General features: G+C 37.5%; 1 long non-coding RNA gene across 1 annotated transcript; it reads left to right on the forward strand.

Moving 5' to 3' along the window:
• Positions 1–937: 937 nt before the first annotated feature.
• LOC143695650 (uncharacterized) lies at positions 938–9,805 on the forward strand. The gene is made up of 3 exons (XR_013185071.1): positions 938–981; positions 1,063–2,493; positions 7,595–9,805. It is a non-coding gene; the product is annotated as an uncharacterized LOC143695650 (long non-coding RNA).
• The last annotated feature ends 2,448 nt before the right edge of the window (positions 9,806–12,253 follow it).

Consider the following 12,253-nt stretch of genomic DNA (forward strand, 5'->3'; position numbering starts at 1 on the left):
CTTTGCAGTTCTTGGAATAAATCATTCAGTTTAGCATCTTCTTCCTCCAGGATTCTCTGAGCCTCATCAGCTCACCATCGGTCTCACCTCGGTCATCTCCTTTTGCATTCTCTCAGTCCTCGCAGCCATTTTCCTTGCCAGGAGCTTTCTGTCTGTGTTGTGTCCCCGTTGTCTGTCATGTCCTGTCCTATGTCACGGGTGTCAGCACACATTTGTTCCGGAGCTGCTCTGCCCTGCTGCATAGGCTGGTGCAATAGGCGAAGTTCCGGGGACTTGAAGTTATAATGTGGGGTGTAGTTGGACTCTAGATGGGATTTGTAGATGGACACAAGATATCTTGAGCTTTTAAGTTCTCCTGCAGCCCTTTGACTTTCGTCCTTTCTTTCAGATGCAGAAGGATAAAATCCAGCGCCAAGCACCCCATCCCAGGAAGGGGATTCCCCCCAGCAGGTCAGTCACTGTTTGTCTATGTAGAGGAAGCATAAATGTTGGCTGTTACAGCCATGTTCTTTTTCTCTCTTTTTAGGAAGTCAAGGCAGAGAGCAGCAGTCAAGGCCGAGTGGGCGAGGTGAGCCTTGAGTAGTGTACAGAAGCAGTTGTTATTGCTGAAGTCTCAGTTTCTGGTGCAGCTCTAAGCATCTCCACTTTTTTTTTTTTTGTTTTTTTAGGTGGTCCACGTGCAATCTATCCTGGCTGAGCATGCCCGTGCCAGGTGGGTGCAAGCTTAAGGTATTGGTGTGGCATACTTGTCAGGATAGGGAGATGTTGTGTTTTCACAGTATCTCAGCATGCTTTTCTGCTTTGTTTCTTTGCAGGTGCTGTCGCTGCCCTAGGCATGCCAAGCAACAGAGGAGGGCAGGTGAGTCGGGGTTTAGGCAGGCTGACTCCTAGGTGAGCATTATGCAGCAGCATGCCAAGTGTGTATTTATTCTTATTACAGGTATCTTCTGGGCACCCTCTGGAGTCAAATCAAGATTTGAGGTGAGCTGGGGCAGTCGTGTGGAGTACTCCCGGGAATTACTGTTTTTGAGGGCAATAGTCACCTTTTCTGTTTTGTCTTAGGTACCCTGAGGAGGCTCGTAGCCAAAGCTTGGAAACGGCAGCACCAAGGCACACACGGAGCACGTCTCAATGTCCACGTCCGACCGAGGATGGATTTTGACTGCTCTTCTTCCAAAAGCTAAGTGTCGGGGCCAGTGGCTGGGAGAAGGGGAAAAACCATTACTGTCACAGTAGGCAATCAGTTGTCAGCTTAGCGGAGAGGTCTGTAGGGGCGTGGGCTCTCTGGAAGTAAAGGGAGAGGGTTTCCCCTCAGCCTCACCAGAGCCTTTGCCGGGCAGGGCAGTTCCAACCCATCTCCACATTCTCGGGAACTTTGCGTCGTCTGCCTTCCTCGACTCGCCATCGTCACGGATCTTTCCCCAGAGGAGCTCGCCTTCACGTCCGGAGCTACGGCCACGGTCACTCGGCAGTCGGCTTCCTTCTCTAGGCTTGTTGAGCCTCTCGAGCATCCTCTTAACTACTTTGGCACTAACTTCTTTTAACGAGTTCCATTTCATCATCACATGCCATCGTCATAGGGCTTCCTTTCCTTTGGCATCATCAGCCTCTGGCTCATCTTGCGCTAGGAATCTTGGGTCCCTAAGGGGAAAGTGCCAGGCAGTTGCCACTTGTCTCTGTGTTATGTGTCTGTGTTATGTAGTCTGTGTCCGTTGTCTTCCACGTCATAGACCTTTGTTACATCTCGATGCTTTATCGGCACTATTCTGTGCCACATAGACTGTATTCTACTCACATTCCTTTCCGGGTATCCCTTATTCTGGTATTTTTACATTTTTACTCTTTGAGACAGGAATGTCTCAAAGTGAGATGTTCTCATCCATCTTCCTTCTCACTACCGGCTTTGGTAGTGCCTTTTTTTCCATGTCATTCTCTTGGACTGCTAGAGGGAGTGTCTTACACCCTCCTCATGTGACTGCAGTAGTTCTATAGGTTCCATCTTCTCAAAAGGTATAGGACTCAAGAATTAATCTTCCAGCGAGTTATCTCAAGTCCTGGCTTATGTTGTATGTACCTATGTTGGCTTGTGTTGTATGTGCCTATACTGTGTGTACCCCTGCTGGCTTGTGTTGTATGTACCTACACTCTATGTACGCTTGCACTGTATGCATCGACTTATATTGTTGTGTGTACTTAGATTGTGCCGCTTATGATTGGAGCTGCCCTGCCCAGGCACATAGTCACAGTTAGGTAGAAGAGTTATAAAAACTTTACTGTTCATCTGTCTTTAATGGGGTTTTGGGTAGAAAATTTATCGGTCAGAGGGGGGACAAGTCCTAGCTGTCAGCCACTCGTTGACCGCTTCCTGTTGTCTCACAGGTCCCCGAGGCAACCGATTTCCCCAGAATCTACCATTTGGTGCCGAGGAGTGGCAGCCAGAAGATGCGTGGAAGCACGTTCTTCAGTGTCTCGAGTAAGGGCCACAGCGAGCGTGTAAGTGGGAAGAGTGTGTGTGAGAGCATGTGTCTGTGTCTGTCTGCATCTGCTCGTCTCTGTGTGTGTCAGTGTATGCTGACTGGATTTAAACTTGTGTGTGTGATGCTTTTCAAGTTTTTCACTCTGTGCCCCGAGGGTACTGAGGGCACCTGGGCTGGCGGGGAGACACTCTCTGTGCCCCAAGGGTGCTGAGGGCTCCTGGGCTGGGGGGAGACACTCTCTGTGCCCCGAGGGTACTGAGGGCACCTGGGCTGGTCACCTTTGCAGCAGAAGAGACACCAGAGACATTGGTAGAAGATAAAAGGCTGACTCTTAGCAGGGGTTAATCCAAGGTTTTATTAGGAGTCCCTGCATCTCAGGGGGCTGCCGAGAGCCCCGGGAGCTGTGCCAAGGTTACATTTAAAGGGAAGTGGAAACCAAAAGTAGATAACATCCTACCAACCATTAAGTGACCCTAAGGGATGGATGCTGGGGGATAGACATATAGGACAGTGTATGGGGCAAGGCCTGGGGGGCTGACTCCTAGCCTCTGACTAATCACTCGACACTTGGACCAAAACTTCTGCATGGAGGGGATGGGAGGCTGAGTGATTGACAGAGAGACAGGGTGGGGGTTTGGGGATGATCTCATCCCAGGAGAGGGATAACACAGGTAAAGGGAGGGGGGGGTACAGTTCGGGATAAACCATTTGGGAAAAATATGGGGATACAAAACAAAATTACTTCAAAGTATTACAAAGTAGAAAAATGCACTACAGCAGGTTTGGGCAGCACCAAATAAAATAAAATGCTTTAAAAATAGAAAAAAAAATTAAAATAACAAAATTAATTTAAATTAAATGAAAAACAAAATAAAAACTGTAAAGTGCTGTAAAGTGCCGTAAAAGTACCATAAAAGGTAGTGCTGTAATGCAAGACCTGGAAACACCACCACAAGCACCAGCTTGAGTTGGTCTGGACAAAACCAAATAAAATACAATAAAAAGCTTTAAAAATAGAAAAATTAAAAATAAAAATTAAATACAAAATAAACATAAACAAACAATATAAAAAGCTTTAAAAATAGAAAAATTAAAAATAAAAGTTAAATACAAAACAAAATTAAAAAAATAAAATTAATGAAAAATAAATGAAAAACAAAATAAAAACTGTAAAGTGCTGTAAAGTGCCGTAAAAGTACCATAAAAGGTAGTGCTGTAATGCAAGACCCTGAAACACCACCACAATCACCAGCTTGAGTTGGTCTGGAAAGCACCAAATAAAATTAAATAAAAAGATTTAAAAATAGAAAAATTAAAAATAAAAATTAAATAAGAAATAAAATTTAAAAAATAAAAGGTATAAAAATAGAAAAATTAAAACGAAAAATTAAAAAAAAAAATTGAAAAATAAAATAAAAGGCTTTAAAAATAGAAAAATTAAAAATAAAAATTAAATAAAAAATAAAATTAAAAAAATAAAATAAAAAGTTTTAAAAATAAAAAATTAAAAATAAAAATTAAATAAAAAAAATTTTAAAAAGCTAAAAAAATGGAAAAATTAAAACGAAAAATTACATAAAAAATAAAAATAAGAAAACAAAATAAAAAGCTTTAAAAGTAGAAAAATTAAAAATAAAAATTAATTTTAAAAAATGCTTTAAAAATAGAAAAATAAAAAATAAAAACAGAATAAAAATTAAAAAAATTTAAAAATGCGTTAAAAATAGAAAGATTAAAAATAAAAATTAAATAAGAAATAAAATTTAAAAAATAAAAAGGTAAAAAAATAGAAAAATTAAAACGAAAAATTAAATAAAAATTTAAAAAATAAAATGCTTTAAAAATAGAAAAAAAGAAAAAAATAAAAAATGAATAAAAAAATAAAATAAATAGCTAAAAAAAATAGAAAAAATTAAACGAAAATTTAAATAAAAAAAGAAATTAAAAAATAAAATAAAAAGCTGTAAAATAGAAAGATTAAAAATAAAAATTAATGCTAAAAACTAAATAAAAATAAAATTTAAAAAAATACAAAATAAAAATAAAAAACAAAATAAAAAGCTTTGAAAATAGAAAAAATAAAAATAAAAATAAAATAAAAAATAAAATTAAAAATAAAAAAAAAGCTTTAAGAATAGAACCATTAAAAATAAAAATTAAATACAAAATAACAATAAGAAAAAAATAAAAAGCTTTAAAAATAGAAAAATTAAAAAGAAATTCAAATTTAAAAAAAAGCTTTAAAAATAGAAAAATTAAAAATAAAAATTAAAAAATTAAAAAATAATAAAAAAGCTGTAAAAATAAGAAAAATTAAAAATAGAAATTAAATAAAAAAAAGCTAAAAAAATAGAAAATATAAAACGAAAAATTAAATAAAAGATAAAATTATAAAATAAAATAAACTGCTTTAAAAATAGAAAAATTAAATAAAAGATAAAATTATAAAATAAAATGCTTTAAAAATAGAAAAATTAAAAATAACAACTGAAAAAAAATTTAAAAAAAGCTAAAAAAATTAGAAAAATTTAAACTAAAAACTAAATAAAAAAAAAAATAAAAAGCTTTAAAACTAGGAAAAATAAAAAAAAAAATTAAATAAAAAAAAAATTAAAAAAATAAAATTAATTAAAAATTAATGAAAATCAAAATGAAAGCCGTAAAATGCTGTAAAGTACCTTAAAATTTCCATAAAGGGTAGTGCCGTAAAGCCGGACTGTCGTAAAGATGCCGTAAAGCGCGACTGTCGTAAAAGGTGCAGTAAAGCGCGACTGTCGTAAAAGGTGCCGTAAAGCGCGACTGTCGTAAAACTGCCGTAAAGCGCGACTGTCGCAAAAGGTGTCGTAAAGCGCGACTGTCGCAAAAGGTGCCGTAAAGCGCGACTGTCGCAAAAGGTGCCGTAAAGCGCGACTGTCGCAAAAGGTGCCGTAAAGCGCGACTGTCGCAAAAGCTGCCGTAAAGCGCGACTGTCGCAAAAGGTGTCGTAAAGCGGGACTGTCGTAAAACTGCCGTAAAGTGCGACTGTCGTAAAAGGTGCCGTAAAGCGCGACTGTCGCAAAACTGCCGTAAAGCGCGACTGTCGCAAGAGGTGCCGTAAAGCGCGACTGTCGTAAAAGGTGCCGTAAAGCGCGACTGTCGTAAAAGGTGCCGTAAAGCGCGACTGTCGCAAAACTGCCGTAAAGCGCGACTGTCGCAAAAGGTGCCGTAAAGCGCGACTGTCGTAAAACTGCCGTAAAGCGCGACTGTCGTAAAAGGTGCCGTAAAGCGCGACTGTCGTAAAAGGTGCCGTAAAGCGCGACTGTCGTAAAACTGCCGTAAAGCGCGACTGTCGCAAAAGGTGCCGTAAAGCGCGACTGTCGTAAAACTGCAGTAAAGCGCTACTGTCGTAAAGGTGTCGTAAATCGCAACTGTCGTAAAACTGCCGTAAAGCGCGGATGTCTCGCTTTACGGCACCTTTTACGACAGTCGCGCTCTACGGCACTACCTTTTATGGAATGTTAATGGTACTTTACAGCACTTTATGGATTTTATTTTCTTTTTCATTATTTTGAATTAATTTTATTTTTAATTTTATTTTTATTGAATTTTTATTTTTATTTTTCCATTTTTACAGCTTTTTTATTTTTTAAATTTTATTTTATCTTTAATTTTTAGTTTTAATTTTTGTATTTTTAATGCTTTTTATTTTATTTAATTTTATTTTTATCTTTAATTTTTAGTTTTAATTTTTCTATTTCTTTTATTTTTTAATTTTATTTTTTATTTAATTTTTATTTTTAATTTTTTAATTTTTAAAGCTTTTTATTTTATTTTTTAATTTTATTTTTTTGTTTTAATTTTTTTATTTTTAAAGCATTCATTTTTTTAAATTTTATATTTAATATTTTGTTTTAATTTTTTTATTTTTAAAGCATTTCTTTTATTTTTTAATTTTATTTTTGTATTTAATTTTTATTTTTGATTTTTCTATTTTTAAAGCTCTGTTATTTTTTAATTTTATTTTTTATTTAATTTTTATTTTTATTTTTCTCTTTTAAAGCATTTATTTTATTTTTTAAATTTTATTTTATTTTATTTTTATTTTTAATTTTTCTATTTTTAAAGCTTTTTATTTTTTAAATTTTATTTTTATCTTTAATTTTTAGTTTTAATTTTTCTATTTTTAAAGCAATTATTTTTCAAAATTTTTTTTGTTTTAGTTTTGATCTTTTTATTTTTAAAGCATTTATTTTATTTTTTATTTTTTATTTTATTTTTTTATTTTTTTATTTTTTAAGCTTTTAAATTTTTTTAAATTTATTTTTGTTTTAATTTTTTTATTTTTAAAGCATTTATTTTTTTAAATTTTATTTTTGTATTTAATTTTTAGTTTTGATTTACTTTTAAAGCATTTATTTTATTTTTAATGTTTTATTTAATTTTTATTTTTGATTTTTCTATTTTAAAGCTTTTTTTGTTATTTAATTTTATTTTTTATTTAATTTTTGCTTTAATTTTTCTATTTTAAAGCATTTATTTTATTTTTTTAATTTTATTTTTATTTAATTTTTAGTTTTGATTTTTCTCTTTTTAAAGCATTTCTTTTATTTTTTAAATTTTATTTATTTATTTTTTAGTTTTTTCTATTTTTAAAGCATTTATTTTTTAAATTTTTTAAAATTTAACTTTTAATTTTAATTTTTCTATTTTTAAAGCTTATTATTTTTTAAATTTTAATTTTTATTTAATTTTTATTTTTTATTTTTCCATTTTTAAAGCTTTTTTTTTAAAATTAATTTTTAATTTTTCTATTTATAAAGTTTTTTATTTTATTTTATTTGGTGCTGTCCAGACCAACTCAAGCTGGTGATTGTGGTGGTGTTTGAGGGTCTTGCAGTTACCCCGATTAATAGGTAAGAGATGATGTTTGGAGGCCACAGTGTTACAGGTAGGGGTTAAACAGTTTTTTAGGATCTTTCAGGTGATTTTTCAGGTATTTTTAAGGATATTTTAGGGGGGTTTTTGCAGGAGTTTTTTAGGAATTCTCTGGAAATGTTTAGGATACCTTTAGGGCTTTTTCAGGGCTTTTAAAATAATTTTTAGGGTGTTTTAATGACTGTCTTACCGGGGCGCCCCAGCCACCCAAGGCACCCCGTGCCGGCGCTGCGGCACTCCAGCCCAGCCTCCCGTCAGCGCTGCCCGTGGTCGCTTCCCCTCTCCTGCCGCCGCCGCCGCATGGCGGGCCGAGCTGCGCCTTCCCCACGGCACCCTCCCGCTTCAGAGCTGCTGGATGGCGTGGCTCCGCCGCCTCCTGCAACCACGGACGTCCCGGTGTTTCCCTCCATGGCCGCAGCCGCAGCCCCGTTCCCGTTCCCGCAGCTCCGCCGCCTCCCGCACCCCCCGGCCCGCCCGCCGCCATGATGACTGCCCGCGCCGCGGCAGTGACGGAACCCACGCATGCGCAGTTGCTACAACCCCAGCACCAGTGATATCACTCCGCGCCGACTCATCGAACCACAGCGCTGCTCCCGGGATCAGCCGCATGCATGCGCAGTTCTATCTCCACGGCCCCGCCGCCACCCCCCACTGCTTTCGCCGCAGCTCTGGTACAGCCCGGTCCCGGTTCCGAGCCGCTGCGTGCCGCTGTCCAGCCACAGCCGGCATCCCTGTGCCCTGTCACACCACTTCTGCCGCCACTGCGTCTATACATGGCACCACAGCAGGCGAAAACTGCAGCGCCTTGCATGTATCCTTCCCCGTCTCTCCTTCTGCCGGGCACCGAGAGATCCCTCCCCAGCGCAGCGCGTAACCGTGCACAACCGATACTGATGTGCCTCTGCGTTTTCGCCTTCCACACTCCTAGCACCCAGTGGGACTACTTTGTGTCACGATTCGTCTGCACAGCCACATCCATGCACACAAACCGTGCGAGGAGGAGGAGGAGGAGGTTGGAATATGACAGCTGCTTTAATAAATATACGACAGACAGAGAATTATTTTGCCCCTGCAAATGCCAACCCTTTGATCCCAACACAAAAGAATTTCGAAAAAGAACTGTTCCCAAATAGCCCCAGAGTCCCCTCAGTGTTTGGGACAGATTTCTCGACCCAAAATTAGACAGTAAACCCTGAAAATTCGCCAGCATTAATGCCAAAATTAGAAAACTCACAAAAATCTTTTGATAATTTTCAACTAACAGACTGGTGTGAAAAACGCCAATCACTTGCTTTTAAAATTTTTGAAAGTTTAATAGTAATAAAATGGTTGTAAAAATAGTAATACAATTAGAGTAATAATAATTTGGACAATTTGAATTAGGACAATGTGAGACAACAAAAACAAAGAGTTGCGGACGTCCGGGTACCTTTTTCTGGGCAGCATGAGCCCAAAAAAGGACCCCTGTTAACAAAGGATTAACCTTTAAAAGCAATAGCCTGTTGCATAGTCATACACTTCATACATGATGCATAAATTCCATTCAAATACAGGATTCTATCTGGTCATCATCCATTTCTTCCTTCTAATCCTAACAGCGCCTTGGAGGCAGGAAGAAGTTTGTTTCTTCTGATAAGAGGGCAATAAATTCTTTTTCTCTGAAAGATTCAGGTGTCCTGTGGCCGCTATCTCGCTGCAAGTCCTTTCTTTAAAAAAAGTATCTTGCATAGCATCATTTCTATATTAACAGTTTTTGTAACCTAAAACTATATTTAACACACTACTTAAGAGAATTAATACAGCATTACTTTCTAACACAACACATATAATATTATTTTTATATTTCCAAAAAGCCAATCCTAAAATACACGCATTTTTCACAATCCCCACTCTTATTCTTTGTAAATCATTTGGCTTGAGCAATATTTCTTATCTACTTGCATCTTCTGGACTATGCGGGCAAAATAAAACAGGGGATTACACAAGGAAGAAATATAAAAATAGTTGCAACACATAAAATGAAAGATCTTAATTTCTTCTAATACATTACCCTACCAGCTAGGTTTTAACATTGTTTTCTAATTTTTGGACCGGTACCTGGGTTATTATATGCATATATATTTTTTTCTTCTTTGATTTCTTTTGCTTTTTCTAGAATGACTTTTCTGTGGTCATCAATTTTCAACAATTTGATATATTAAACTTTCTACAAACACCCCCTTCTTTGGCCAATAAATAGTGTAAAGCCAACCTATTCTGATACCCTACAGTTTTTGTTTGGCTAAGCTGACTTGATATTAACTCCAATGCCTGGGCGGCTCCATTTGCTATCATTTCCATAACTGCTTGGAGTCTTGTAATACGACTCAATAGATAATTTGGGGTCAATACAGAGTTAAGTTGCTGTGCTGGTTTTACCTTTTCGTTTATTATTTGTTTTTTTTACCAATCTTCTTGAACCATATCTTCAAGATTAATTGTAAAACAAATCCATCTCTCTCCATTTGGACATTCAATTCCAAATCTATTACCACTTTTTCCTAAGTTTCTTGTAATTCAATAATTTACTCCATTTTGCCTACAGGTTCTTAATTTGGATGGGTTATAACAGTGGCTGTTGACATAGGTGTGTGTAATTAAAGAGGAACTTTGGTTTCTTTCCACGTGATGCTTTCTGCAGCATTTGTGACACGATCTTGCTGGTATCCCGAAAGGGAAAAGAGAACAAATGAGTGCCAGAAACAGGAATAACAGAGGTCCAGTATGCCTTATACTCCCAGGCCTGTGAGGTTGCAACCCACAGCAGGTGTATTTGATCTTCTAGGTGGCAAAATACAGAGGCCAATCTGGTCTTGCCCTCTATTTTCTTGTCACTTTCTCTTAACTAATTCCCAGGCAAATTGGTTTTGACACCCTTTAACTGTGGTCTCTTACGGTTCTTCAGCTATCTCTCATTCAACAGGCAGTAATAATTCCCATCCACAAAGCTAAGTTATTACTTTAACACTTTTTGCAATAAGAGCATAAATGTTGTGAACTACAATACTAATTATTCTCACAATTCAAGCATTTACTTATAACCCAGCTAGCATGTCCAGTATTGGAATGAATCAAATAAAGTTTACTGATGGAAATGGTAATTCCCCTTCTCCCCTGTACAATTCTCAGGCTAAGGTCAGAACACAAAAACAGTCTTGATCCTTCTATCTGGAGTATTCCTCCCCTAAGGAGATGTTTTATTCAGGCCGTGCTTGAAACCAGTGGTATAAGCATTGTCTTACTTCTGAATTCAGTGTTATTCTTTGTACATTTCTTGGATCATTTGGCTTTTTCCAAACTATTACCACTCAGTCCCCATTGGAAAGTCAGTTTGGTATCACCCGGTTTAAATGTGATAGTCCTTAGATTCTGCTGGCATGAATTCACCCTTTTTCCGTGGTTCTGATTGTTGCTTCGGTAGTACCTGGATAGGACTTCTTAATAGCATAGTAATAAAAGTAAGATAATACTGCATTAACTTTTACCATTCACTTTTCTTCCAAACTTTCTGGGTTTAGCTAAAAGCTTTTTCCACAGCAGCCTCTTCTTCTTCTATCCAGCTGTGCTAATAGCTGCAGAGGCAAATTCTTCTTTTTGTGAGTTACAGTTAGTTAAATAAGAAAAGCTAGACCAATTTTAACACTAGATGTATCACATCTATTGCTTTTTACTTTTTGGGCAGCATTTAATTGTTTTAGCCTTACAAACCCATTCTTCGGGAAAAAAATCAAAAAACTTCTTTTTAACAGCAAACAAAACACACAAAAGAAAAGACCAAAAACCTTCTTACTTAAGAAAAACAAACCACTTTGTGAGGTTTGGAGCGTCAGCAATCTCTGCTTTGATTTTATCTTTTAGTGCTAGCCCCCTCCCGCTCTTTTCACGGCCTTGCTGTCAATGCCGTGCTGCCACTTCGCTGCAGGGCCGGAGCAGGGGAGAGCAGCCACGGGCATGGGGACCCTGGGGGCAGCCTTGGGTCCCTTTTGCCCTCTCTCTCTCTCCTTCTCTCTCTTTCTCTTTCCTTCTCTCTCTCGGCCCACTTACCGGGGCCGACGCTGCCATCCTCGACTCAGGACCCCAGCAGCCTGGGAGCCCCCCGGCAGTTGCCCCATGGAGCCAGCGCGCTCCTGCCCGGCAAACCCGTGTGTCCCCTGCTGCCAGCACCGCCGCCGGGTCACCTCCATGGATCGGTGCCTGCCGCAGCCCCCGAGACCCCGCCGCTTGTAGGGAGCGGGCAGACACCTCCCAACCTTGACAACCCCAAACCTGGCGTCCCCAGCTGCTCCTGACATTCCTTTCCTTTCTCTAGTCAACTTACCCTCTTTTCTCGTCAAGGAGAGCCCGTTCTGCTAAACCCTTTCTGGACCTCAGTTCGGCATTGAATAACCTAACAACTGTGTGTTAAGACACTTCCCTGCCTTTCATGCAAAAAACCTGCATTCACACTTCTGCTCTCTTCTAGCACCAAGATGTCATCACTTCACATTCTAACATCTCAGAGTTTGCTAACCACCTCCCTACTTCAACTTCTCTCTTTCTTCTCTTCTTACCTGTTTTTTCGTTTTGTTTTTGTTTTTTTTTTTTTTTTTTTAATTCAACAGACCTCAGATGGTACGAGGTGAACCTAACTAAATTACTTCCAAAAGTAGGCTTACAACTTTATTTTACTAGGATTGCAGTAGCTGTTAAATACCTACTGGCTAGCTGTGGCTTACTGAGTCTAACATCTTTGATATATAAGCTACTAGATATTTTTTTACTCTTCCTTACTCTTGAATTAAAATTTTATGAGCTACTCCATTTTCTGTATTTATGTATAAAGG

Source organism: Agelaius phoeniceus, chromosome 23, assembly GCF_051311805.1.
Source record: "Agelaius phoeniceus isolate bAgePho1 chromosome 23, bAgePho1.hap1, whole genome shotgun sequence".
NCBI lineage: Eukaryota > Metazoa > Chordata > Aves > Passeriformes > Icteridae > Agelaius > Agelaius phoeniceus.